Source organism: Lissotriton helveticus, chromosome 12 (genome assembly GCF_964261635.1).
Source record: "Lissotriton helveticus chromosome 12, aLisHel1.1, whole genome shotgun sequence".
NCBI lineage: Eukaryota > Metazoa > Chordata > Amphibia > Caudata > Salamandridae > Lissotriton > Lissotriton helveticus.
Window position 1 is genome coordinate 818,216,900 of NC_136073.1, and position 26,822 is coordinate 818,243,721.

At 45.0% G+C, this 26,822-nt stretch overlaps 1 protein-coding gene across 2 annotated transcripts in view; it reads left to right on the plus strand.

The window, feature by feature from the left end:
- Nucleotides 1-24,170: 24,170 nt before the first annotated feature.
- PBXIP1 (PBX homeobox interacting protein 1) overlaps nucleotides 24,171-26,822 on the plus strand; it is an 87,424-nt gene continuing 84,772 nt past the window's right edge. The window contains exon 1 of one of the 2 annotated variants that reach the window (XM_078670173.1): nucleotides 24,171-24,255. The gene's annotated coding sequence lies outside the window, so the exon portion shown is untranslated. Of the gene's footprint in view, nucleotides 24,322-26,822 lie in introns of both variants that reach the window. The other variant, XM_078670174.1, reaches the window with a different exon arrangement.

A 26,822-nucleotide genomic window follows, 5' to 3' on the forward strand; every position in this document is an offset into this window, starting at 1 on the left:
CTCATTGCTCCACAATGGGCCAGACATACATGGTACTCAAGTCTGCTAGAACTGTCCAAGGGACCAATAATCAGACTCAAAGCGGACAATGACCTGCTAACAATGCAACAGGGCCAAATCTTGGCACCTGAATACGTAGAGTTTGGTCACTTGAACTTACCTCAGCAAACAATGGAAATTCTAAAAGAGGCAAGAAAACAAACCGCAAGGCAATGCTATGCCACAAAATGGAAGCGGTACACCACTTGGTGCACAACAAACAACCCAATGGACTCAATATCCACACAGGAAACGTGATCATATACCTAACACACCTCCTAGACAGTCACATCAACTACTCAAGCCTGAAAGTACCCCTCGCAGGTATCGTTGCGTACACCAGAGGAAAATCATGCAAAAGCTTTTTCAGAACACCTGCCCTAAAGAGATTCCGAGAAGGATCTAAAAGAATTACACCCCCAAGGACATCTCCAGCCCCATGTTGAGTCTAAATAGAGTCCTTACCCAAATTATGACAGAACCATTTGAACCCATGCACAAAGCAGACCTCAAACACATCAGGTTAAAAACAGCTTTACTAATAGCCATTACATCCTTATGGAGAGTAAGTGAGCTACAAGCATTAACCATAGAAGAACCATACATTCAAATCCATAAAGACAAGGTTATTTTAAGAACTAATCCTTAATTCTTAGCAAAGGTTGTATTCAAGTATCATTTGAATCAAAGCATTCTCCTACCAGTGTTCTTCAAAGACCCACAAACAAAATGGGAAAAGAGCCTCTATACCCTGGATGTAAGGAGGGCTTTACTATACTACCTACAGCAAACAGAACAAGCTCGTAAGAGCAAACTGCTTGTTGCTTACTCACATACCAAGACAGGGACGCCTGTCACAAAGGCAACAATTACACAGTGGATAGTCCAAACCATTCAAATATGCTATGCCACCGCAGGGAAAACCCGAAGCGTTCGGCCAAAAGCTCACTCAACAAGGAAGAAAGGAGCAACTCTAGCATTTATTGCCAATGTGCCAATAGACACTATGTGCTGCAGTAATATGGGCATCCCCACACACTTTCACCAAGCATTACTGTGTGGACATACAAATGAATAAGTAAGCACAAGTTGAACAAAAGGTACTTCAACACCTGTTTGCAAAGACTTCCTCGTACCACAGCCTCCCCAAGGGAGAAACCTCTATGTAATCTGATGCACATCATGTGAATCCAGAAAAGGATTCACGCTGCAAAATGAAATGGTTGCTTACCAGTAGAAGTCGTCTTGCTGCTTGAAGAGTTTGCTGGATTCACACGAGACCCACCCAAAGTCCCCTACAAGGAATACAAACCGGTGGGGAACTATAACTCACAATTCACTATAGTACCCTCTAAAAGAGTATAAGACTGAAACACAAAAAAGAATCCAAAGATGGCTACTACGCACAACAACCTCCAGGGCGCCGTCTGACGTCGTGCAGGGGACGGACCTGGCACCAAATGGTGATTGATGACGCCCAAAACACGGGGGGAAAAAAAGACTATTCTGGACCAAACCACTAGATGGCAGAATGATGCACAGCATGTGAATCCAGAAAACTCTTCAAGCTGCAAAACTACTCCTACTGGTAAGTAACCATTTCGTTATGGCGCAGGCAGCTTCTCAACCCCCTAAAACCATAATCGACCATCAACCGTTATTACTAGCTCACAATCCAAGCACTTTGTCACCTCAGCAAGCTCTTCTGCACATAAATGTACTGGATCTGATGCAGTTCTGCTACCCCTACCTTTAACAACCTCATTCACAACAAGATGCTCGTTCAACTAGTCACCAGCAGTATTCACAAAAGCAAGAGGGTAAGCACTCCCTACAATTGTCTACACTAGCATGGACAACTTGGCACTGGGCCATTTGTCACCAAGTCTTCCTCATGGTGGAACATCTCTCTGGAGTGGACAACGATGTTGCGGACCGGCTCATCTGACCACATCAACAAAGACAGAAATATGAAATCTGTGTCCACATGGGCTATCAATACTTTCTTTTTAGGCACCTCCAGCCGTAAACTTGTTTGCCACACACGAGAACATAAAATGCCAAAGCTTTGCCTCCAGGTCCCCACAAACCAAGGGCATGCTCTATGGATCAACCGGTCAGGGATATTTGCCTAGGCTTTTCCCACTATCATGCATTCTATATATAATGAGGAAGTTCAAACCACCACCAATGAGATTAATGTTCATAGTTTCCATCTGGAATCAGCAGCTGTGGTACCCTCCACTCCTGGAAATGCCCATCCATCGCCATGAAACCCTACCACTGAGTTCAGATCTCCTCGGTAGCAGCAAGGCAAGTTGCCCCACCCCAGATCGCTCTATCTCATTTGGCACCTAAGATTGTAGAACTAGTCTTTCCACAGCGTCTGAAGGATTCCATGGAAATCTTGAAAGAATCCCACTACATGGCCATGATACATAGCTAAAGAGAAGAGATCTGTCCACTATTGTAACAATCTTTACAAACAGCCCTTACAAGCCAAGGTATAAGACCTCGCCTGCTATTTGTTGCACCTTCAAAAGTCAGGGCTAGCCTTCTAGCCAGACAATATCTTTCTGACTCCTAAATGGCTTTTTGCAATTCTTTCCAAATTGCAAATAGGATGGGGGAGCATGAAAGGGACGCCCCACCCCTATTTTGAAACCAGAGAGGAACGGCTCAATGGTTTATACCCACAATTGCCACCATGAACCATTAATGACATGCGGACAACATAGCTGTGAAGGTAACTGATTTCCAAAGAGATGTCCCCAAGGGATATCTTCTCCCTTGTAAAATTGTGTTACCAGCCTTCGTGGAAGGAGGCAGCACCCATTGGAAAAAAACGGCTAGGGCGTTCGACCTCGGACCTGTGGATCTGGGTTCGAATCTTGGTAATGACGCCAAAACCTGTGATTCGGGGCAAATCACTTAATCTCCACGTGCCTAAAATGAATGTGTGTCCGTCCTCATGTAACGTAACTGGTGCTATGTAAAGCGCTCTGATACCTGATTCGGTTCGGGTCTAGTTCGCGCTATATAAAACTCTGCAAACAAAAAACAAAAAAAATGTATTTACTTTTTCTTTTATTTTAATTTTAAAGAACAGCAGAGGTTCCTTTAAAGAAAGTGAGCTGCCTTTAAAAAGAGTAAAACATGTTTCCTGTTTGGGAATGCAGGCACATGGCAGGTGGTCTGCTATCCTTGCAGGCTACTGTTCTTGTGTTTGTAGCCAATCGTACAGGGTTGCACATAGAGACCATTTGAATTAAAATTAATTAGGCAGATTGTTCTTTGCAAGTGCAAAGTTTGTCATGCGACCGATTAGTTCATTGGTTGCATCACAATTTATGACCAGGTTTTTGCTGCTCGACTCTCTTGTCAATCTAGGAAATGTCCTTTGTTTTTGTCCTTCCAGTACTCTCATCCATACTGTCAAGGAAGGTAGATCTGTAAACACAATTACAAAAACACGTCAGTACTATCTTTACTTTTAGCGTGAGTGGCTAGTCCATTGATGAACGATGTTTTGTTAATACAGCTTACTATAGTGTGTAAATCGCCTCCGATGAGGTATCTCTGCGACAACGAATAAGCGACGACTAGATTGACAAAGCTATTCACTGCCATAAACGTATAATTATGCCTGAAAATTGCTCCATTTACACCAGTCCGCTATCGTCCAAATTACTGTTGGACGTAAAGAGTTTTGTGAGTATATTATTGTACTCCACAGCTTCATACTACCACACCGTAATAAACACCATGCAAGGAGGCTGGAGTAATGGATCAAGGCACAGTTTGTCTTCTGAGTTTGTGAACACCTACAATCTTGTTCATTTAAAAAAAAAAATTCATTCATAAACTCCTCCCAGGCCCTTTTCCGCCCTGGAAAAATCACAAAAATAATCCAACAAAGGTCTGGAGTAACTCCCCTTCCAGCCTAGGAAAGGGACCATAAATATACAAGCTTTGTGGGTGTGTAGGGGAAGAGCTTTCTCCATGGAGAATAAGGTTTTCCCGTGGAGAAGACAATAGGAAATAGAAGCGCATTTGCTCTAGAACCCTCATATTCCCAATGTGCAGCCATACCCTGCCTATACCTTCCCAATGGGGTACAGAGCACACGACATTCCCAGTTGTACACCTGGGAAGCAGCGACTGCCACAGGGTATCGCTGCATCATTCCCTCCGGCTCCATCTCACAGGCTTAACCCCTTCCCTGCGGGGGTAATTCCCGGGGGGTGAGCGCGGTGCTCATGACGAGACCAGCTCATCAGGCGTCACGGTGGAGCTGTGCTCATGACGAGCTGGTCCCGTCACGACCCCGCCCACTGATTAATTTGCCCGCACAGGCGGGGAATCAATTGCGTCTGGGCGGAGCGGAGCTGTTATGACGAGACCAGATCGTCATGAGCACAGCTCCACTGTGTCTCGTCATGAGCACCGAAGAGATTAAAAGGACAAAAGGCTTGGTTTCATGCGCAAGGATGCAAACCATAATGTCAAACACAGGTTCCTGGAGTGGATGCATTAGTTCCACCATATCGAGAGGTCATCAAAAGTGTGTACTCTGTACACGCTAATGATGTTCATATATATGTTTGACACAAGACAAAAATGTCACGGAAAGTGACCCGAAGATGTTTCTGCTAAGTCAGTGCAAACATGGCAAATTGTCACAGGACTGCACTGAAAACCTGACAGTCGAGGGGGTTAATAATGGAAACAAAAAAGACAAAGATGGCTCATCTTAAATGAAGGAATATACATTTTGTAGAGTGAGTTGCTACTCAGATTGGCTGAGCTCTGGCCAAAGCTTGAGTTGGGGGGGGGGGGCAGAGAGAGACTCTACAGCTGTGTGATTCACACAGGCTCCTTTGATGTCTTCATTACAAATATTCAGTAACTGGAGTTACCTTCTTCGTAAAATTACAAGATGTTTACTTTCACTCAGAGTTAATCCAGGTGAAAGTCTGAGGTTAAAATCTGGAATTACTGAAGGACACAGACCTGAAATTACTGATTACCCCAATATTTCTCATTTCTTAACCCCTTGCATGCTGGCACAGTGGAGCTGTGCTCATGACGAGCTGAGCTCGTCATAACTGCTGCGGCCCTCCCACGCGCGGCTAATTCCCCGCCTGTGCGGGCGTTCTAAAGGAGTGGGTGGAGTCATGACGAGCCCAGCTCGTCACGAGCACTGTGGCGCCGAGCCCCCCTCCGGGGAAATTAGCCTCACGTGGAAGGGGTTAATGGCCCCACAGAGTCCAACTTCTAATAGGATGGTTTTATCCCATCCCGTAGATACCAGTAGCCCCGGTACCCATACCTACTGAGGCGGAGGAAATGGCAGATAGCTTTCTTGGCCACTAAGAGGGAGTGTGAGTTCATTTTGGAGTTTAAGGGACTGATATGAAAAAAAAGGCAACTATTGAGCAGGCCCAATGGATTTTGGAAACTTTGAGACCCTGAGGGGTAAGCAGGGGAATCTTAGAGATGAGTATAGAGGGCATGGAGACATACAGACAGGGCACAGGGGGCCTTGAAGACTCCAACACACAACAGCCTCTGCCTATTTGACAAGCCTACTGCTATAGGCGGCCGGCTACTGTGTTTTCAGTAGCCCTACCTCCTGCAACTTTGGCAGAGGTCTGAGGAGGCCTCTGCAGTTTGTTCCCTAGCCTCTTGCAAGTAAATAAAAACAAAACCAATAGGTAAATGTCTCGGGAAAGTGAACCATGATATTTCTTCATGTGTGAGAAGAAAAGGCAGTGAAAGGAAGGCCAGGAAGAGAGGGACCAGTTTAGAGTGGAAACTCTTTTTATCCAAGCGGGCCCCCACAGCCCCAGCCGGCACCCCGCATGGTGCAGTAGCCGGCATTGCTCTTGCTCAGAAGGAGCTGCTGTTAATCAAGCTCCCTCCAGGCTAGAGCAATATATTGTCCTGTCTGCGTTTTTAAAGCTCCTGCCCGCTGAGAGCAGACTTTGTGTTTGCTCCCGCTTGGCGGGAGATTTGAAAATGCTCCCGCCAGACAGGAGCAAACGCGTCTTTCCCTGTCCGCGCTAGTGCGGACAGGGACAGTAGTGTGTCCTGGGCTTCCCAGGGGACAGCATGTGAACTGGCCCTGGGGACTGGGGTTCCCAGTGCCATTAAAGGTTCAGGGACGGCTGCACTGTCCCCTACCTTTTAAAGTTAAGTTACATCCCTGGGGGATAGGCTCGCACTCCCCCACCCTCCCATAAAAAAAATGCTTTGGGCCCGAGGGGATGCGGTTCCTGGGGCTGAAAAAGGCTCAGGCAGGGGGACCCCGTACCTAAAACACCAAGAGGCCAAGGAATTGGTTTGCTCTACAGAATAGAACACTTTTACAATATAAGCAGTTTCCCTTCCACGTTTACATTCGTGGTGTGTTATATGCAGCCTTCCTATAACAGTGTCAATTTTTTAGTGATGGAAGAGAAGAGATCGCAAGAATCAGTCTTTTTTCTTCACTTATTCTAAATCAGCGCCCTGTCATTTCTGCCAATTACACTTGATTAAGTGAGGTGAGCCTCTGTAAGCTTCTAGAACAGTCACCAGGATCAGCTACACACCGCCAGGACCAGCAGATGGCGCCCCTGCACTGGGGAAGATCTATTTTGCTGATAGAATGTTGTGTTTCTGTTATTTCTCCATATACGGTCGAGGGAAGGGAGACGAAAATGTATTTTCCTGCCTCCTTAATTGGCACAAAGAACAGGCGAGACTGAGGGACGCTACCAAAAAACTCTCAAACTTTCGAAGGTGCGGGCTACTAAAGTGACTGAATGTACGACCTTTCATGTAAACTTTTATGATTCTTTTGAACCGAATAAAGTTATTTGAATTAACTGTCGTAACCGGGTAACAGTGGCGAAGCAAGAATGCCATGGCCCTGTCCCAGGGAGGGAAAATGGCTTCTTGTTCCTCACTGGGGCAATAATAGGCAGCCATGTAACTGAGGGCAGAAGGGCACCTCGAACTCCTGGCTTGTTTGCTTCTGCTCAGCACAAAGCTGTCTCAGACTGACACCTGTCCCTTCTCCCCACAGCTGTTAGGAGCTCAGCACAGAGCTGTCTCAGACGTCTCTTGTTCCATGTCCCTTCTCCCCACAGCTGTCACTGGTTTCTTCGACTTTCATTATGCTGTGTCTCAGCCAGGCTAACCAGTTGCCGCTAATTTTCCCAAATTTCTGACCAGGTGTGCGAAGCATTTTAACAGTTGCATATACCGTATTTTCTGGCGTATAAGACGACTTTTTAACCCTTGAAAATCTTTTCAAAAGTCGGGGGTCGTCTTATACGCCGGGGTCATTTTATGAGCAAGCGAATATAGCCCAAACCCTATATTTTAAAGGAAAAGTAGGGGGTCGTCTTATACGCTCAGTCGCCTTATACGCCAGAAAATACGGTACTCCAATTCGGTGTTTTCGAGGTTAAAATGTTTTTTTGCTCCGCACTAATTCCATTTTAGGCGTCTGAAAAGGATTTGCAAATCCTATAATGGAATTCTGAATTAATATTGATTTAGTACATGGAAGGGGATGTTGTAGGCGTCCCTTCTAAATAACAACTTGGTATCAATTTGCCCCCAAATTCCGATTGCAGAACATTGACAATTTTTCTGTCAACTCAAAGGAGGTGTTATGTTAATGCATTCGCAAAATGGAAGGGGTCTTTATTAAAAAAAAAATCTTAAAGTTTGCTAGGAAGTAGTCAGTGGTCCATGAGAGCACAGCGAATTCTGAACCAAAAAAAAATAAAATGAACTTTACTTTTTAAACGCATCTCTGTTTCTTTAAGGAAAATAAAATGTTTACTTTACTGAAAGGTAATCACAGACATGGTGGTCTGCTGACCCCAGCAGGCTTCCATCCTTTTAGAAGCCTCCAGTTGGAGTGAGTTGCAGTTTGCAACCCCTGTCATAAACGTTAATGAGTTAGGTTGGTTTGTGACACACTCAATCTAGATTTTGAGAACCGACCTACTTGTACATAGGTTGGTTCAGAAAATTATTTACGGGGCTCAAAAATACTGGTCGCAAATTGCAGTGAGTATTTCGTGAGAAGTAAGTGGTCCATTTACCCCTTTGTTTCTACAGCAGTCATCATCCATTGCCTTCACCTTTCATCATTTCCTGCCTGAAGGTTTCTTCATCCTTGGTTCTAACTGTTTTTAGGTCTCGCCTGTCGATGCGCATGCGCATCGAGCTTGCGAGACTATTGGGGCTTAAACAGTCTTTAACCAGGTTGCAAGGAATCGTGGCGATTCCTTGCAGTGCCCGTGACTTTTAAGCTCAATGCGCATGTGCATTGAGCTTAAAAGTGCGTGCACATCAGTTCCCTCAGCCGCACTCCAGGCTCCTGCTGTTTTCACACCCTCTCCCCGCTCCGCCCCCTCCCCTGCCCGCCGTATCGCATTTCTCCTCCCCCTCCCCTTATCTGCCTTTCCCTCCGTCTTGTTTTTTTTTTTACCCGCTCCGCCCCCTCCCCTGCCCGCCGTGTCGCATTTCTTTTCTCCTCATTGCTCCTCCAGCAGCCAGCAGTTCTGTCACCTTTCCTTCTCTCCTCCCTTGTCCACCTTTTCATTGTTTTTGCCCACCTCTCCTCGTCTCTCGTGTTTCTCCTTTTTTTATTTATAGCCTTTCCTTTTAGTTTGTACACAGCTTTGCTCTGCAGACTTGGAGATCGATGTGCGGAAGCAGTACATGTGCAGCCATTACAGGGCACGTCACTGCTTGTATTTGCTATCTATCACTCTATTACTGCATTTGCAGCTTTTATCTCTCCTCCTCTGCGAGCTTTCCAATCGTTCCTGCCCCCCCCTCCCCCATTTAATTTGTTTCCTGTCTCTTCATTGCTTGCCCGTCCCCCAAACCCTGTGCCTTGCTACGGTTTTCAGACTGCCGATTCTGCTGTGAAACCACTGTTTTGCCCTGCCTGTGTTTATGCTGCATGAGTTGTTTCTAACCCTGCAACAACCTTAATTCTCCCGCCCCAATCCGGCTTCCCTCCGGCCATTTGCCACACTCCTTGCCTCTGTCTTGCCTCCCCCTCCATTCTCCTCCCCTCGCTCGCATTCCCGCCCCCCACCAGGCTCTCCTGCCCCCATCCGGCTTCCCTCCGGCCACAGCCCTGGCACTCAGGTACGCCCTAAGAAATGCATGAATCTATTTGCATTACTGTTTATCCGGACAAATGTCTATATTCCAGCGAAAACATACCAAGTCTGAGTCATAATGTACATCATAATTGTTGTTCTGCTGATCCATTAAAATAACTTATAATAGAAAGATACTCGCATTCATGTGTGCAATGCTTTTCATGATCAGCTGTGAAAGTCTTCTGCGATGCTATCTCACTGTGATACCATGAAACAGTGCCTGACATGTACTGTTGCTTCATTAATTAAATTAATTAATTAATTAAAAATATATCATTTTGATGTTAAGTTGGTTATCCGATCCATACACCCTCAGTTGTGCACTGCATATTTCTTAAGTGACTGGTGTGACTGGTGTGTCTGTTGATGCACATCTGTGGGCTGTCTGCTTGGAGTGTTCATGCTTACAGTGCTGCGGAAAATAAAGCTCAATTTAAGAACAGTTGGTTAAAGCGTCTAAACCCGTTCCCAATATCCACTAAGCTGCAAAAACTAATTTTCTTTTACATAATTGTCTCCTTTTCTATTGTGGCGCAGATGGCCGTTTGCCGTTGACAGTTACGTTCCCAAGTGGATTTAAGAAGTAATTCGTGGCCCCAGGCTTACATTTGTTTTCCCCGCACAACATTTCTGCAGGCACACCATTTTTTTCCCTCCTTGTTTTGTTTGAGGTCACCACAGGAGCCCACGGAGCTTCAAAGTGAGCGCTCTCACCTTCCGGATTGGTGTTGAGCCCTCCCCCACCCTCCGAGCACGAATGCAACGTCTCCCTCAACCCACCCTTCCCCGTGCATAGAGTGCGCAGCCATCCATGTCCTTACCTAGAAGAGGGGAAACTTTTAAGCCCTTTCTGTGGCATCATTGACCAGCTTGCAACACGCACTCATTAAGCTGGACAGGACGCTTTGCAATCAAACTTTTTTAGATGAATATTTATTTTATTGATAAAGTACCCTGAGCAAACTTGTATTTGCTATCTATCACTCTATTACTGCATTTGCAGCTTTTATCTCTCCTCCTCTGTGAGCTTTCCAATCGTTCCTGCCCCCCCCCCCTTCCCCATTTAATTTGTTTCCTGTCTCTTCATTGCTTGCCCGTCCCCCAAACCCTGTGCCTTGCTACGGTTTTCAGACTGCCGATTCTGCTGTGAAACCACTGTTTTGCCCTGCCTGTGTTTATGCTGCATGAGTTGTTTCTAACCCTGCAACAACCTTAATTGCTGGGGGTTATATACAAGGGTATGGTCGGTGCTTAGGGGCTAAATGTCTGCGGCCGGCTCACCATGATTAAAAAAAGAAATATTCATTAAAAAGGAAATCACCCACGCAAGCCCACTATCAACCACGCAACACCACACTCACCCACGCAACGCCACTCACCCAAGCAACGCCACTCACCCACGCAACCCCACTCATCCACGCAACCCCACTCATCCACGCAACCCCACTCATCCACGCAACCCCACTCATCCACGCAACTACATTCATCCACGCAACCCCACTCATCCACGCAACGCCACTCATCCACGCAACACCACTCATCCACGCAACACCACTCATCCACGCAACGCCACTCATCCACGCAACGCCACTCACACACGCAACGCCACTCACCCACGCGACGCCACTCACCCACGCGACGCCACTCACCCACGCGACGCCACTCACACACGCGACGCCACTCACACACGCGACGCCACTCACACACGCGACGCCACTCACACACGCGACGCCACTCACACATGCGACGCCACTCACACATGCGACGCCACTCACACATGCGACGCCACTCACACATGCGACGCCACTCACACATGCAACGCCACTCACACACGCAACGCCACTCACACACGCAACGCCACTCACACACGCAACGCCAATCACACACGCAACGCCACTCACACACGCAACACTACTCACGTTGCCAATAGGTCTCGCAGTAGGAAAGTTGGAACCATTACAATTGCAAATAACAATGCCTTTTATTTTTTTTTCATTTTAAAAACATAAAGGGCTTTGTCATTTACAAAACCAATAGCTCCAACTTTCCTACTGCGAGACCTATTGGCAACGCCAGTGCTTGTTTCTTCTTGATTTCAGATTGTCACATCACTTGCCAACAGTTTTGCTAATTATTTCACCCCTCATTTTATTAGCTCTGCTCTAGATTTCATCATACCTTGACTCCTGCAGTCAACATTTCTTAGCTTTTTGTGTTTGTACAGGACACACTGCACATGATTGTTCACTGTATAACCTTACAGTGAAGGCAGACTAGCTGTGCTCAATTTACAGCTACTTGCTGCCCAGCTGTGTTCTCTTGTGCAGGTCTGTATGACACTGTCTCTTTCAGAGCAACTGCAGTTGACCATATAGAGAGTGTGACAGCAGAGCTGGTCTGCCAGGATGCAGCAACTGTAGCCATGTCCCAGAAAATTCTTGACTATGAGGGACTAATGTCACCCGCTTTTCCTGCCCTCGTCTCAAAGTCCTCTATCTACTGTTTTTGGAGCCTGTTTTGTAAGTTTTATTCCTCCCTCTGTTCTGCTTCACATGCTCAAGCCTGTCCTCCTAGGACCTGTCATCTAAACCAAACACCATGTTCGTCCCCTTTCAATCTTTTACAGGGCCAGACTGGGAACGCAAACCAGCCCTGGCTATCCATCTGGACTGGCCCTGGCGGGTGGTGCGGGCCAGTAACTTAACTGGCCCCCCCACTGCTCGAAGACCAGCTCTGCCCTTCCATCCAACGGGTAAATGCCCAGTGCCCGCTACGGCTAGTCCGGCCGTGATGATTTGCCTCCAATCTGTAATCTCCCCATGATGTGACCGCCAGACATGGGTGCAACGTAATAAATGAGGAGCCTAGAACTGGACACAGTGTCATTGAGTGACCTTCAGAAATCGATTCAGTGCTACAATTATGACTTCCAGAGCTGGACACAATACTCCAGTTGTGATATCTGGAACTGGACACAATTCTCCCCAAATGATTACCAGAGCTGGTCACAACTTCCCAGATGTGACCTCCAGAATGGGGCATAACATCCAGATATAGATGCAGTGCTCAAGATGTGATCGCCAGGCCTGGCCACAGTACTAAGAATGTGATCGGTAGAACTGTACACAAAATGCTGATGTGTCCTCCCGGTGCTGAAGCAACATTCCAGATGTGATCACCAGAATGTGACTCGGTAAACCAGATGTGGGTCTAGAGTGGATCACAATGCTTCGGATGCGACTTTCTGCACCGGACACCATCTCCTGATGCAACAGATATTGAAACAGCACTCCGGATATGACCTCCAGAACTTGACACAATATCAAAAATTGATCTCTAGAACTTGATATAGTCCTTTGGATCAGGGGACAATGCTCCTATCAGACCTGTACACAATTCCCCAAATGTGACCTCTAGAAAAGAACTCCATATCCCAGTCTGGTCTCCAGAAATGGATGCAAGACTAGATGTAACCTCCAAAAATAGACACTCTATACATACGTGGCCACCAGAAATTGATACAGTCCTGTGGAAGCAATCTCCAGAACTCAACACAATACTCCCGAGGGTGACCTTGAAAGCTGGACACAATACTCCAGGTATTAACTCCAGAACTAGACCTGATACGCCATATGAGATCTTCAAAATTAGACAAGAGTACCCCATATGCAGTCCCAAGAAAGCGATACTACTGGTGTGTCTTCCCGAACTATATCAAATCATTCAGATAAATCTCAAACAGGACAACGTACAATACATTTGTGACCTCCACAACTAATAAATATGCAGAGGAGGCTGCCAGAACTGGACATTGTACAATAAATGGAACATCCAGAAATGGATGCAGTATTCAAGACGAGAACTGCTCTTACGATTCCCAGGTCCATGTGTGTGTAACCAATCCAGTCCAGATATCTATTAATTCTCACCTACAGAGAGCTTGTGGGAAGAATTGCTGTGGACAATATCAATACTTTGTGGTCTTCTGCTCAGCCCATTGCTTACCATTGGTTGGCTTTCTTGTCAATTTCATTTACTCATGTCTTACTTGATATTTTTTCTTCCCCGGAGCAGAGCTTATTTTTCATACTTCTGATTGGATGATGTGTATCCTTGCACTCAGAAAACAATGTCTTTCTTCTTTTTTTAACACCCCACAAGAATGCATATGTTTTCTTCCTCTCTTTCTTGTATTCTACTTCCCTACGGGAAACATCCTTTACAACGCAACTTTTACAACGCACTACCATTACGACGCAACTTTTACAACGCAAGTCATTACAACGAATTGCGCTGGAGGGCGCTCTAGGATAGGTAATAGTTTAATTTACTATCCAACACCTTCCCTGCTATCCACGTGGACTGGAGTTGGAATAGTAAATTAAACTATTCACTATCCAGCGCCCCCCAACGCAAGTCGTTGTAACGACTTGCGTTGTAAAGGCATGCGTGGTAAAGCATGCGTTGTAACGACATACATCCCTTCCCTACTGACATCCTCAATCTTCTCCCCATCCTGTCTCACCTGTTGTATTTCCTGCCCTCAATTATCCTCTCCCCCAGACTGTTGCTGCTCCCTTTTCCCTTGCCAGACCCCAATTTCTCCTCTTACTGCACCTGCCTCCCCGACCCTCTCTGATTTTAATATTTTCCCCAACCAACTCCTTCATTACTCCCACTTCCCTCTACTCCCATCATTCACTCTATCCCCTGCCCACTCCAGCATTTCATCACCCTTCCTATCTCATTTTCTAAAAACAAAACCTTTCTTGGAAGACAGGCAGGTGTAATTTCTTACCAAGCCACTACTTTCTAGGAAAAAAATGCACTTTGGTGCACTTTTTTGTGTTATTTATTTACAATTCTAGATGGGTGTTCGTCATCTTGGAGTGGTACATTTCTGCAAAAAATAAAATGGTTGCGTGGTGACTATAGAGCTGCCGTATCATCAGAACGAATACCCATACATGTGTAATGACTCATGCACTCCAATGCATCATGCACTTTTTAAAATGTATTTATTTTTGTGCTGACGGCACAGCTTTGGCAAAAAATATATATATTTTATTTTTGCTAATTTTGAATAGCATCCGGAAAAAGCAATTGACAGAGCTAATAGGTCTGCATTAGCAGCTAGAAAGCAAGACTGATTTGTTTTGCCAATGCTTGTTTACGTTCTGGTATTTGCAGTCCTAGATGTCTAATGGATAAACAGAACAATGTACCAACCTGCATAGCTAAAACCAGGAGTCGATCAGCTGCTCACACATGGACCAGTGGACACAGTACTCCCAATGGGGCCTCCAGCACTGGCTACAATATTCCAGATATAACCTCCAGATAGGGCTCCAGAACTTGCCCATTTCGCCAAACGCTATCCTAAGACCTGGGAACAACACTCAATATGTTTCCTGTAGAACTGGACACAGTAGTTCTTAACGTTTTGACTGTGGACCCCCATGTAATCATTACTAGAACCTGGAAACCCCACTGCATCCTTATTGGAGTCTGCGGACCCCCACTGAGTCATTACGGGAAGCCAGGTATCTCGGCCTAAGCAGTATTGATTATTTGAACTGCAAAACAATGCACGAAAAATACAAAAACAAGCATTCATCAAAGCTACACAAATTATTATCTCATTTAATTCTCATATATTCAAAAATCTAATTCTCATATATTCAAAAATCTAAATTTTAGTTGTAATGGGAAGGTTGGAGCTTTTCTAAATTCAATTAAGGCCACACATCGACAATATTACATTCTGTTTGATGCACTTGCACTGTTCCCACAATTCAATCTGTGGATACTACCTTCATTTTTGGCCTCCAATGTCAAATTCCCTCACGTTTACAGCACGATTGAAGACATTTCAGTTGTACATTTTGCTTCTTCAGTCATATACACTTTATAAATCAGAAGTCCTCGGACCACAGGTTAAGAACCGCTCCAGTAGTTCCAAGGGAACATTCATACCTCGTACAGTATTCCAAACGATGCCCACCAGGACGCAACCTCATTTTGTGCCCTCCGCCCCTCCCAGTGCCAGTCACTCGTCTCAGGCCAAATGTTTGAGAGCCAAGCCTACAAGAGGAAGGCGGATATTTTTACCAGCAGCTGCTGTGGGTTTTATCTGCTGATGTGCTGGTACCAGCTGACCCTCCCAGACACTTGTGCAGACCCCTCTGGTATCCAGCCTTTCTGATTCATTCTGGGGCAAGCTCTGCTTCCCCCGCTTCCTACCCAAACCACTACCACCTGCTGCCCTCTGCTCGGGTAACCAAAGTGCTTGGTGGAAGAATTCTTCTCTTCCTGGTGATGATAATAAAAACTATAATGCTTTCTGTCCTAGCCTTTCTGCATGGATATGTCTGTGAATCCTTTTCTTGCTTAGCTCGAGAAAGCTGTTCAGTTTGAATTTTTGAAAGGATGACTACGCCTTTCATCCTCACGAGGTTGAATACTACTAATTTGAGATGGCTGGGAAGGTTATAATACCACCATTTACTAAACCTGGCCTTTAAACAGATCAAAATCCAACTTGATACATTGTCCACCTGCAACTTTGACCACTTTTCGATCCAAGAGCCTAAACAATGTCCACATTCCTAAAAGAGGAAGTACAAAAATGGCTATCCATACTCCCACATAATGTTGTCTCCTTTTAGGTTGAGCCCACCATGCAGCACAAGCTGTCTGGTTGTGAAAGACCTCTTGTGAGCTTACCAAAAAGCTACAGGGGCTTAGAGCCCAACCATTGTTTACTTTTCACTCTCATGTGCTTGTTTCTTGTTTGATGGCTTTCCTTCTTGTGTTTGTCTCACCCCTGAAGCATAGCCTGCTAACCATCCCCTTGAATGACTTACTTGTGTCCTTCCACTGCTCACTTTTAGGGAACTACTTTTCTTCTTGGTTTAGCACTCCATCAGAGTGCATGTGTTTTCCAGCTCTCTTCATCTTGCGTTTCTCCTGCCCCAAATACACTCACCTTGTGCTCTGTGTTTGCTCTCTCTTAGTCTTGTGGCCCCTAGTCACTCCCTCTACTGGCATTCCTCCCCCAGGGCTCTGTGGTGCTGCTTCCCTTGTTTGCGTTGCCTTCCGCATCACGTGTTGCTGTCTCCCTCGTGTACTTCAGTGGCATAACAAAACGTGAGGTGGACCCCTTGCAAGATATGCTGAAGGAGCCCCTCACTTTCACATCAGTAGAGGCTGAGGGGGCCCCCTCCAGTATGGGTAAGCCTGGGGCCCACTGCACCATGGGAGCTGTGGGAGCCTTTGTTACCCCCTGATATGCTTCTCCCAAGCCGGGAAATGTAGCTCTATTCTGGTGGACCAATTCACTCGCCGTTACATTTCCCCCAAACCGCTCCTTCATTGCCCTTCACCTCTGCCGTAATTTCTTTAAAGTATATTCTTTTATTTATTTATTTGGAGGGTCAGGCACCAAATTGTTGTCGGCCCTCCACAAAGGAGCTTTCGCACACCTACAGTGTCATTTTTTTTTATTGACTGATCTAAGTGCCGCCCACCATTTTATATCGGTCGATAAAAAAATAAAAGAAAATGCCATCCACATCATTCTGTAGGTGCGTGTCTATAGAATGACTCAACTGCCAAAAGCGGGGACGTCATCACGCCATTCACCCCCGCGCCCACGGATACTGACCAGCACCAGGAAAATGCCTTGCTTTTTACTAATCCTGTGTAGTATGAAACTGAACTCAGACAAGACGGAAGTGCTCATCCTGGGACCATCACCCTCCGCCTGGAACGACTCCTGGTGGCCCCAGCCCTGGGCACCGCCCCCAAGCCAACCGTCACGCAACTCCTCCCTCTCGATGACCAGACAAGTCAACGCCGTATCCTCATCATGCTTTCACACCCTTCGCATGCTTCGCAAGATCTTCTGATGGATCCCGATCAAAACCAGGAAGACGGTCACCCAGGCCCTCGTCACCAGCCGACTGGACTACGGAAACACCCTCTACGCCGGAACCACAGCCAAACTACAGAAAAGACTTCAACGCATCCAGAACGCCTCCGCCAGACTCATTCTGGACATCCCCCGACGCAGCCACATCTCCGGCCACCTGAGGGACCTGCACTGGCTCCCCGTTGACAAGAGGATCACGTTCAGGCTCCTCACCCACGCACACAAATCTCTCCACGACCTGGGCCCCAAGTACCTCAATGACCGCCTGACCTTCTACACGCCCACCCGCCAGCTACGATCGACCAGCCTCGCCCTCGCAACCGTACCACTCATCCGAAGAGCCACCGCTGAAGGCAGATCCTTCTCCTACCTGGCGGCCAAGACATGGAACTCCCTCCCTTTCCACCTCCGGCTGACCCAGGACCACCTCGCCTTCAGGAGACAGCTCAAGACCTGGCTGTTCGAGCAGTAGCGAACCCCCTTCCCCCAAGCGCCTTGAGACCCTTCCGGGTGAGTAGCGCGCTATGCAAATGCTGTGATTGATTGATTGATTGATTATGCCAGAAAGCATTGGCAGAGCAAGTAGGTGCCAAAGGCGAGATCTGTTGGCTTTGCCAATGCATGTTCATTATCATTTTCACCCTTCTCTTGTATTTGCAGCCATTTAGCACTGGCACCTCCTTGTTGCTGAACAAAATAGCACCTTGAAGTTGTTCAAATGGTCTTCGACTGGGCAAGCACCTGTGCCCATACCTAGCATGATTCCGACATCTGTAGTATTAGGTTATTCTTTAGCCAAGACCTTTTGATTTTACTAAAATTGAAATTGTATGTATAATAAATTTACTGTAGAAAGCTGCTTCTTCATATAGTATACCAAAAAGAGGTATACGTGCAAAGAGTACAGGTATTCCCTTATGAGTGGACAGGAGGTTGCCCTAGCAATCCCAAGGTGCTCCTCAAGGGGGTAGTGTAGTCGAGCAGCTTTAGTTTTATCAGAGAAGAGTGTTAGACATCTGCAAATACACACAATAGTCAATAAATGATGCGCACAACTCAATAAGGAGATCCACATATAACTTATCTTTATTTACGTTTTGGCACTAAGAGCATCAAAATCAGGGAATGCGTTCTTTTTTTAGACCCCAAAAATATTTGTGCTTTTAGCTAATTAAAAAAAAATGTAAATTGATGAGGGCCCCAGGTTCCCCAATAATAAAGTTTAGAAAAAAACACAGGACAAAACAAAAGCATTTACAGAGCCGAAAGACTGGTACACAAAACCAAGCCTTTTTTCTTTGATGGGTGACCCCTTCCCTCCCCCCTTAAAAGGGGTGTTTTCTACTTTTTGGGGAGTCTTATCCCTCTGCTGAATTGTTTTAGCGTTTGTTTTGAGATTCTGAATTAGGTAATCACAAAAGTTGCTTGACTGACAGTAACGGATTTCTTTCTGACTGGGCTGCCACATAGCCTCTGCCTGGGAACCGGACATAAACAGCTATAGAGAGGCCCATGCACCACCCCCATGCAGTCCTTGACCTCTCTGCTGGGAGTGCCAGTGCGGGTGCCAACTAGCTGCAAAGTTGGCATAAGTGCCAGAGGACGTTTGTTTGTCCGCTGTGCTCCTAGAAGAGGACACCTTTGAAAGTGATAGACCGTAAACTCTCAGACACTCACCAACACCGCCACCCAAGTTTTATTTTTAGCCGGTAGTCCAGCGAGGGACAATGTCCAGTTCTTATTCTGCCACAACCTTCTGTTGCCCGCATTTCTGTCCAAAAATGTTTTAGCCAAAAAGTTTCTCAACACCATAATGACCTTTTTTAATGTAAGTCCAAATGACACAGGCTTGCAGCGTAAAGAGCTGTAAATAGCAGGTGTTGCTATTATCTTGGTTCAAAATTGCTCCTTTTATCGACCACAGAAGGATGAAAGGTTGAGGTGCCCATGGAACCTTTGACCTACAGGTTACAAAGAGAACCCCTGAACCTGCTGAGCTATCGCACCCGCGCCTAGGTTTGACCAACCTTGAGTCAAGCACAATTCGGGAGGAAGAAAGTGAGACAATTGTCAATTTTAGGACTTTAGACAGTCTCCCAATTGGTACACTTAAATATTTCTTCTGTAGATTCTTCCTAATGGCAACTCCCTCCTCAAACCATGATGGAAGGTTTGAATCCTCAAGGCGCTATATGACTTTTGGCATCTTTAATTTTTGACTGGTATGAGCGTGACTCTGAAGACAGTGGTTATTATGAAATAGGTTTTTGTCTGTAAAGTGATTTTTAATAAAATCAGTATTCACCATTAGAGAGGGTATACTGAGATAAGCATGTATCCCTAAATGGGTATTTACCCCGAAAGTGGGCATAGTGAAATTGGTATTTACCTGTAGTTGGTACAGTGATGTAGGTATTTACCCACAAAGTAAATATATGTAAAAGGATATTTCCCTACGAAGTGTGTGTAGGGGAAATGTATGTATACCCAAAGTGGGATGAGTGAAATAGGTAAATGGAATAGGTTGTGTGAAATGGGTGTCCCCGCCCTCCTTTAAAGGCTAAAGGAGAACAGGTGTTTGCCTCCCTAAGAGGATAGAAAATTGTGTTAGACCCCCCCACCCCCTAAATGCATCTAGGGAAGTGTGTCTTTTCTTTCAATGCGGGCATACATTAAAAAAAAGTGTTTTCTCCATAAGGTGGCATATTAACATGTGTGCTTGCCCATCATGGAAGGTGTAGAGAAAAGAGTTGTGCAACACAGCGGTTAAAGAAAAATTGATGTTTATCGAAAAAGGTGATAGAAGGAAAGTAGCTTTTTGCCCTCAAGCTGGTATAATAATACAAGGCCTAGATCCCCAAGGAAAAGGCGTGCCAGCCTCCTCATCCAATGATGGATTTAATCCAGATCTCTTGACTGGGGGTGAATGTTTGATTTGTTCCGCATTCCATCCATCATCTGTGTGTCTTTAGCCTCCTCATGCTCGGTAGGTGACTCCTCCAGAAAATGATACCCACAGATGCCCTGCCTGCTGCACTGTGGGACAGTCCCCTCTCTGTAGCAAGCCTGTGGTATTTCTGCCCAGTCACGAGGGCCCTGGGAAGTTCCCAGCTATTCTCAAATGCCACCTGTCCCTGTCTGTCGCCAGAGTGGCAAGACAGGCTCCCAAGCCATGCTCTGCTAGACAATTTAATGTCACCCCTTTAGGGGTAGAAAGAGGGGCAAGCTGGCATGGCTCATTGAAATGCAAGTGTGATAGCTCGGTGTGTTCATGGGACTGTTCGGTCTCTCATGTTTTAGGGGTCGATAAAAGGAGTGCCGCTGATTTGGGTAAAAATACCACCTTTGGCCACTATTAAAACTGTTAGAATTCCTCAGGCGCACATCAAAGTTGACTTGCATTGTCACATTTCTTGTCTTCCTTGTTAAACTAATTACTTATTAAGTGTAATTCCACCGCAGAATCGGGCAATTTATTTGCCCTATAAAAAATGTCTTCTCTGAAAACCTGGATTTGATGGTTCCTTTTTTTTTTTTTGTAAATGTAAACTCGTTTTCTTCTGGTTTCTAAAAAGAAAAAAAAACAGAACTCACCTGACATCCTGCCAAAGGATTTTAGACTTTTTTTTAAAAAATTAAACATGCAGTGTCCACGTTTAGCTTGCAGCATTTTTTTTTATTTTTTATAATCTTTATATTTTTGTCGCACATGCTTCCAAAAGAGAAAGTGTACCATCTTGCAGTTTGCCAAGGCCAGGCTTATTATCTTTGTTTTTTTTTTTTTTTTTTTTGCTTGTTCTTGCCAGTTCTAATGGAACTGCGACTCCTTGTCTCAAACCCATGTTTTCCTGCTCCGGTGTCCCTGGCCCAGTGCATTACCTTGAAAAGTTTCCCCTTTGTTTAACCTTAGCATAAGTGACATAATTCAGATTTTATCCACACACATAAGCATCCGGCCAGAACGCTTCCCCCGTGGAGCTGAAAGCAATCCTAAAAATAGTCTTGGAAAGTTTGTCTGGTGGCAGCTGGTGCATAAGGGCCCGGCTGCTTCCCACACCTGTCAGGGTCTGGCACGGGCCTGGACTCCTTCAAACAGGCAACTTTATTATACGTGTTCTAGAGCTTTCCATCTTACTGCCAAACCTCTTTGTAACACCCCAGTCCGTGAACATCTGTATGTGTAAATTATACATTGGAAAAAAAACCTCTATCCTACGCTTTAGGGCTATTGCAAGTCACACAGGGGTTTTGTGACCACATAGTGGAATAATACCGAAGGACGCGTTTGTGTAGAAGATCATGGAACTCCGATATGACTTACAATATCTTTTAATTTAATACAGGGGGATATATTATTCCTTATTCCTTATAAAACAAGGTCGCTCAGTCAATCTTCTCCAAGCAACCTAAATCCTAGCTCTTTTGTTCCTTCACATAAATGATGTAATACAGTTGCAGATATGAACTGTACATTTAGAAATTGAGGTGTGAAATAAAACATATGTAGCTAGTAATTTGTTGCAAACACAAATTATAAGCAATTTAATTTAAATCACTTTAAAAATGTTGTTTCAGAATCTGTGGTAATCTTGATGTTGATCAATGCATCCTCTAATAAACTCTGGCGGGGCAATAAACACAAAAACAGCCATAATCTCTCTGTATCTGCTGGCTTTCTGGGTTTTCTGAGGAAAACAGTTAAGAAGAGTTTAAAAGCCAGTTCTCACTTTCATCTTTCAAGCAAAGGTTCTAAATCTGCTTCAGACCTGGCTTTCTCATTGTCTGCTGGCGCTAGAAACATGCATTGCAATAGCACAACCAAGCTGTAATAAACTATTATAGTAGAGTAGCTGGCATTGTCTTATTACGTGTGACCAGTATTGTCACAACAAGACAGTTATAAGTAAATTAAATCCATGCCTTTATACATATATTGTAAACATGAATGAATTATACACAATATGTTATGCTTTTGCAATTTTCATTCATAGTGAGTTCCCCCACATTTCAGAGACCTGATGTCAACTAAGTAAGGTACCATGCAAGTACTAGAATGAAAATTATAAAAAAAATGAATCACAGGAGATTTGTCCTGCACATTCTCAAGGGGAATAATAGTTACTAAGCTCTTAAACTGCTCAGTTGCCAATGTTTTGTTTCCCATTCATGAGTGTGCAGTCCTGAAATGTTAACCAACAAATCAATACTACAAGTACCAGAATGCAAAGCAATTTACTAGATGAGCTACTCACATTAGATATGGGATACTGTGAAATGTATTAAATGTTGAGGTGTGCACTTACACACCCAGCTCCCATGTGGCCACATTCCTTGCGTGACACCCTGAGCCAGTTCAGCCTTTTTTGCCAACTGCATCTTGCTTTCTGGGACTTGTAGTTTAATTCTGAGCATGTAAGCCTGAGCTCAAAATCTTAGCATGCAAAGTGCTGTTCATTAAAAAGCCAGGGTGGATTGAAGTGCCACGGAGGACATGGGGCCACTTGGTCCCTATAACTTTGATAGGTCTCTGAAAATGGCAGGGTTCAGTTCACCTGACAGGCCCTGGCCCTTTAGTGTTACCTCTTCTGCCAGCTGTCCAGTGAAGCCTAGACCATAAAAACATTCATTCCAGTCCAGAAATTAATCAGCTGGTCCAATTATAGATTGTTAACATCTCTATACCACTATACCACTATTTTATAAAGCTGGGTCTGGTGGTTTAGTGGACTAATGCATCCTCTATAAAGGTCTGCGTTTGACCTCATGGTCACCAGTTCAAATCTTGGCGTGTTCACTCAGCTTTTCATCTCTCTGAGGTTGATAACATGAGCACCATTGAGTTGGGTAATAATAAAAATCTGTTATTCAGCGTCAAGATACCCTAAGGTGAACGTGTGCTTTACAAATACACATGTTATGTTATTCTAGAAGTTGGCAAGCCACTGAAAGGTCGAGCTTGCCTGAAGCCTACCTCCGGCTCAGCTGAGGTCCTGTTGGAACCCCGTGCCAAGCTTTCCAGTGGCTTCTGCCTGGCACCCCATCGCTGCCCAGAATGTGGTACCATGGAGCTGCCCACTTTGGAATTGGGGAACCAGGATCTAGTCTCAGCACTGGCTCAGTATACTGTGATTCTGGGCTAATCACATAATATCCCCATTCCTTTAAAAATAAAGAATGTGACCTCGTGTAATATAACTGGTGCCCACATAAAGCGCTCGAATACCATCATGTCAGGTTTGCGCTATATTAAAATTGCAGAAAGTGCACAAAGAGGTGAAAACAAACCCTTTACCTTAAAAAAAAAAGAGATACCTCTTTAGTGACTGATTTTTACAAAGTTAAATCAGAAAACCTGGATAAATCATGGCTTACTGGTTAAATTGTGTGATCTTACTCAAATATGTTATTTCACCAAAACTTATTTTTCTTCACTATTGTTTAATAAAGCTCTTTCAGATTTGAGTTCTGAATACCAGTTGTACAAAATCTATTGTGCTTGATTTAGTGGACTGTCATTTTTCTCTATAATCCTCTTGTTCATGTACAGGGTTTACACGACACCTGTCTTGCCTCTCAGTTCACTAGTGGCTCATGTTTAAAGGCATTATCAAAGATTCGGTGGTATTTATTATATGGTTTACATTATAGAGTATAGCAAACATTTTCAGGGCTCGGCTCGAGAGCGGACTCTAAGAGCCGAGCCAGGCCCTTGATTCGGCTCTCCCTCTTAATTTGTAAGCTCGTCCCCCTCTGCTATATTAAATGTTGCAGTAAAAGAACCTCCTTGCCCTGTGCTATTGGTACAAGTTCCCAAGACAGCCGCTTTCAGGTCTCCTCTGCCCCCAGGCCCATCAGTGGCACCTGTCCTAGGCCTTCACTCCTCGGCCCCGCCCTCCGACGCTAACTCCGCCCTGGTTGGATGGTAGTGTCTCCCGTCGGCCCTGTGATTGGTCAGAAGGGCAGTGACGCGGCCTCTCTTCCATCCGCCCGCCTCCTGCCACCCTTCAGTCAGAAGAGTTGAGGAAAGTTCTGCATCCAAAGAAGGAGCGGCGGAGACCGAGGACAGACCGACGCGGAGCAGAGCAGAGGACCCGAGGAGAGGTGGGCACGGGGGGCACGGGGCAGCCTGGGCACGGAGCACAGAGCTGGCTTCATCCGGGGTCACAGGTACAGACAGGGGGCAGTGCGACCATAGGCGCAGCAGGGGTCCTGGGGAGGGGCAGATATAGTGGCAAGAGGGTCGAGAATAGAAAAGAAGCAGCAGTACAGAGCTTAGGTAATTGGAGAGCACCGGCACTTCTCAGAAACAAACAGATACTCTGAAAAGAGTACCCTGCACTTTCTATTTTTTCAGTTTGAAAAGAGTACCCTGCACTTTGAAAGAGTACCTGCACTTTCTATTTTTTTCAGTTTGAAAAGAGTACCCTGCACTTTGAAAGAGTACCTGCACGTTCTATTTTTTTCAGTTTGAAAAGAGTACCCTGCACTTTGAAAGAGTACCTGCACGTTCTATTTTTTTCAGTTTGAAAAGTGTACCCTGCACTTTCTATTTTTGTCAGTTTGAAAAGAGTACCCTGCACTTTCTATTTTTTCAGTTTGAAAAGAGTACCTGCACTTTCTATTTTTTTCAGTTTGAAAAGAGTACCCTGCACTTTCTATTTTTTCAGTTTGAAAAGAGAACCTGCACTTTCTATTTTTTCAGTTTGAAAAGAGTACCTGCACTTTCTAAGAGTACCTGCGCTTTCTATTTTTTCAGTTTGAAAAGAGTACCTGCACTTCTATTTTTTCAGTTTCAAAAGAGTACCTGCACTTCTATTTTTCAGTTTGAAAAAAATACCTGCACTTTCTATTTTTCCATTTCAAGCACTGAGTGGTGTGTTATGTTTTTGACGACAGTGTACAACGCATAGAATTCTCCGAGAGATGGCACAGTGCAGAGTGCCTGGTACAGACAGTGCAGGGACATAATCACTCAAATAACCCTTGCGCGTGTAACGCTGCAGTTTCTTCCTGGGGTAAATAATAGTGCAGGATCCCCCTGGTGATAGTGACTGTGGATAGATACCCCCCGCGGTGCCGTGTAATAACGCAGATAATCCCTGGCATGACTCTTAATACGGATACTCTGAGGTCAGGTTAAAAGTGCCAAGGGTAGGAAAGTAATCCTCGAGGCACTAGTGTTGTTCAGCAGTGCCCTTGATATACAGGACGACACAAGTAATGTATTTATTTGAGGGTTGTATATAGCGCTGACTAGACCCGGGGGCATCAGAGCGCCTTACGAGACATAGCATTAAAAGAAGGAATCATCGTTAACATTGTATTGTATTGTAATTGCATTTGTATAGCGCTTACTACCCCTGACGAGGCGTTGAAGCGCTTTTTCGGCGAGTAGCCCGCTACTCCGGGACCCATAGAGGATTAGTATTGAATTAGTATAGTGAAACATGCAAGTACATTTTAAGTGGTGGATAGGTTAGTCAGTGTCACAAGAGGAATACAAAAGATCAGTGCAACATGATATACGTATGTCCAAGAGTCACAAATAAGCCAGCGCTCAATTGGGCCAGATGACTGTATCGGATGGTCATGTTGGTGTAGCAAACTCAAGGGGGCAGGTTGAGGTATTTGTTCAGTAGTAGAGTTTTGAGGTTCTGTTTGAATCAGGTATAGGAGGGGTTTGCAGAGAAGCTCTTCAGGAAGTGAGTTCCAAATCGATGTAGCGTTACCTGAGAGAGAGCGTTTCTAGGATGATTGATCAAAGCAGATAATAATGCCTAAGGCATGAAATAGTGTCCGGGTTTAGCCAATCACTGGGGTTTGTACCAGAGCTGGTAACCCTAGGGCTGGCATTAAAAGATTAATGCATAATGTTAGCCTCCGTGTCTTTAATGAAATCCAGATTCTCTGGTCATGTTAATAGGAGAATCGCAATTGGTATCAATGTAGATAATCCCAGGGGTTTGTGTCATTTCACACAATCTCAGGGCCTGGTAGAAATGCAGATAATCTCTGGGGCTCTTATCAATACCTACTGTCCCAGTACCAGGCATTGTTCAGGTTCTCCCAGGGCCTGAATGCAGATACATCCAGGGGCTTGTACAAGGGCTGATAACCCCATGAGCTGGTGCCAAGCCATATCCCAGGGCTGGTATTGGTGCGCATAATACCAAAGGCCTGGTATCAATGCAGATACATCCAGAGGGTGATATCAAGACAAATAATCCCTGAGGTTAGTAGTGGGGCCACATGTTGTTGTTCTGGATTGTAGAGGGAAAGACAAATCTTATTGAAACAAATGTTCTTAAAAAACTAAATCGGACATTGTAAGGACGCGTTTAAGCACTGTTTGTATAAACTACAGATTCATGCAAAACTGCCAAAATGTTCAGAGAAGTTTCTATGAAATTTGTTTAGAATTAAGTTTGGCTTCCCATGTATAAAAATTACACCGTTGCTTTGCACACTATGGCAAAAGACTTTGATGTTTGCACTTGAGATTTGATGTAGCAGATTAACAAGGCCACAATATTATAATGTCCTCAATTTTACTAAATGCATACTATTTCAATGGTATAGGGACTGCTATTAAAGAGTATTTTATGTAGGGTTTTAATTAAACAAACATAATCATTTACGTACTTATTGGGGACAGATAATCCCAGGAA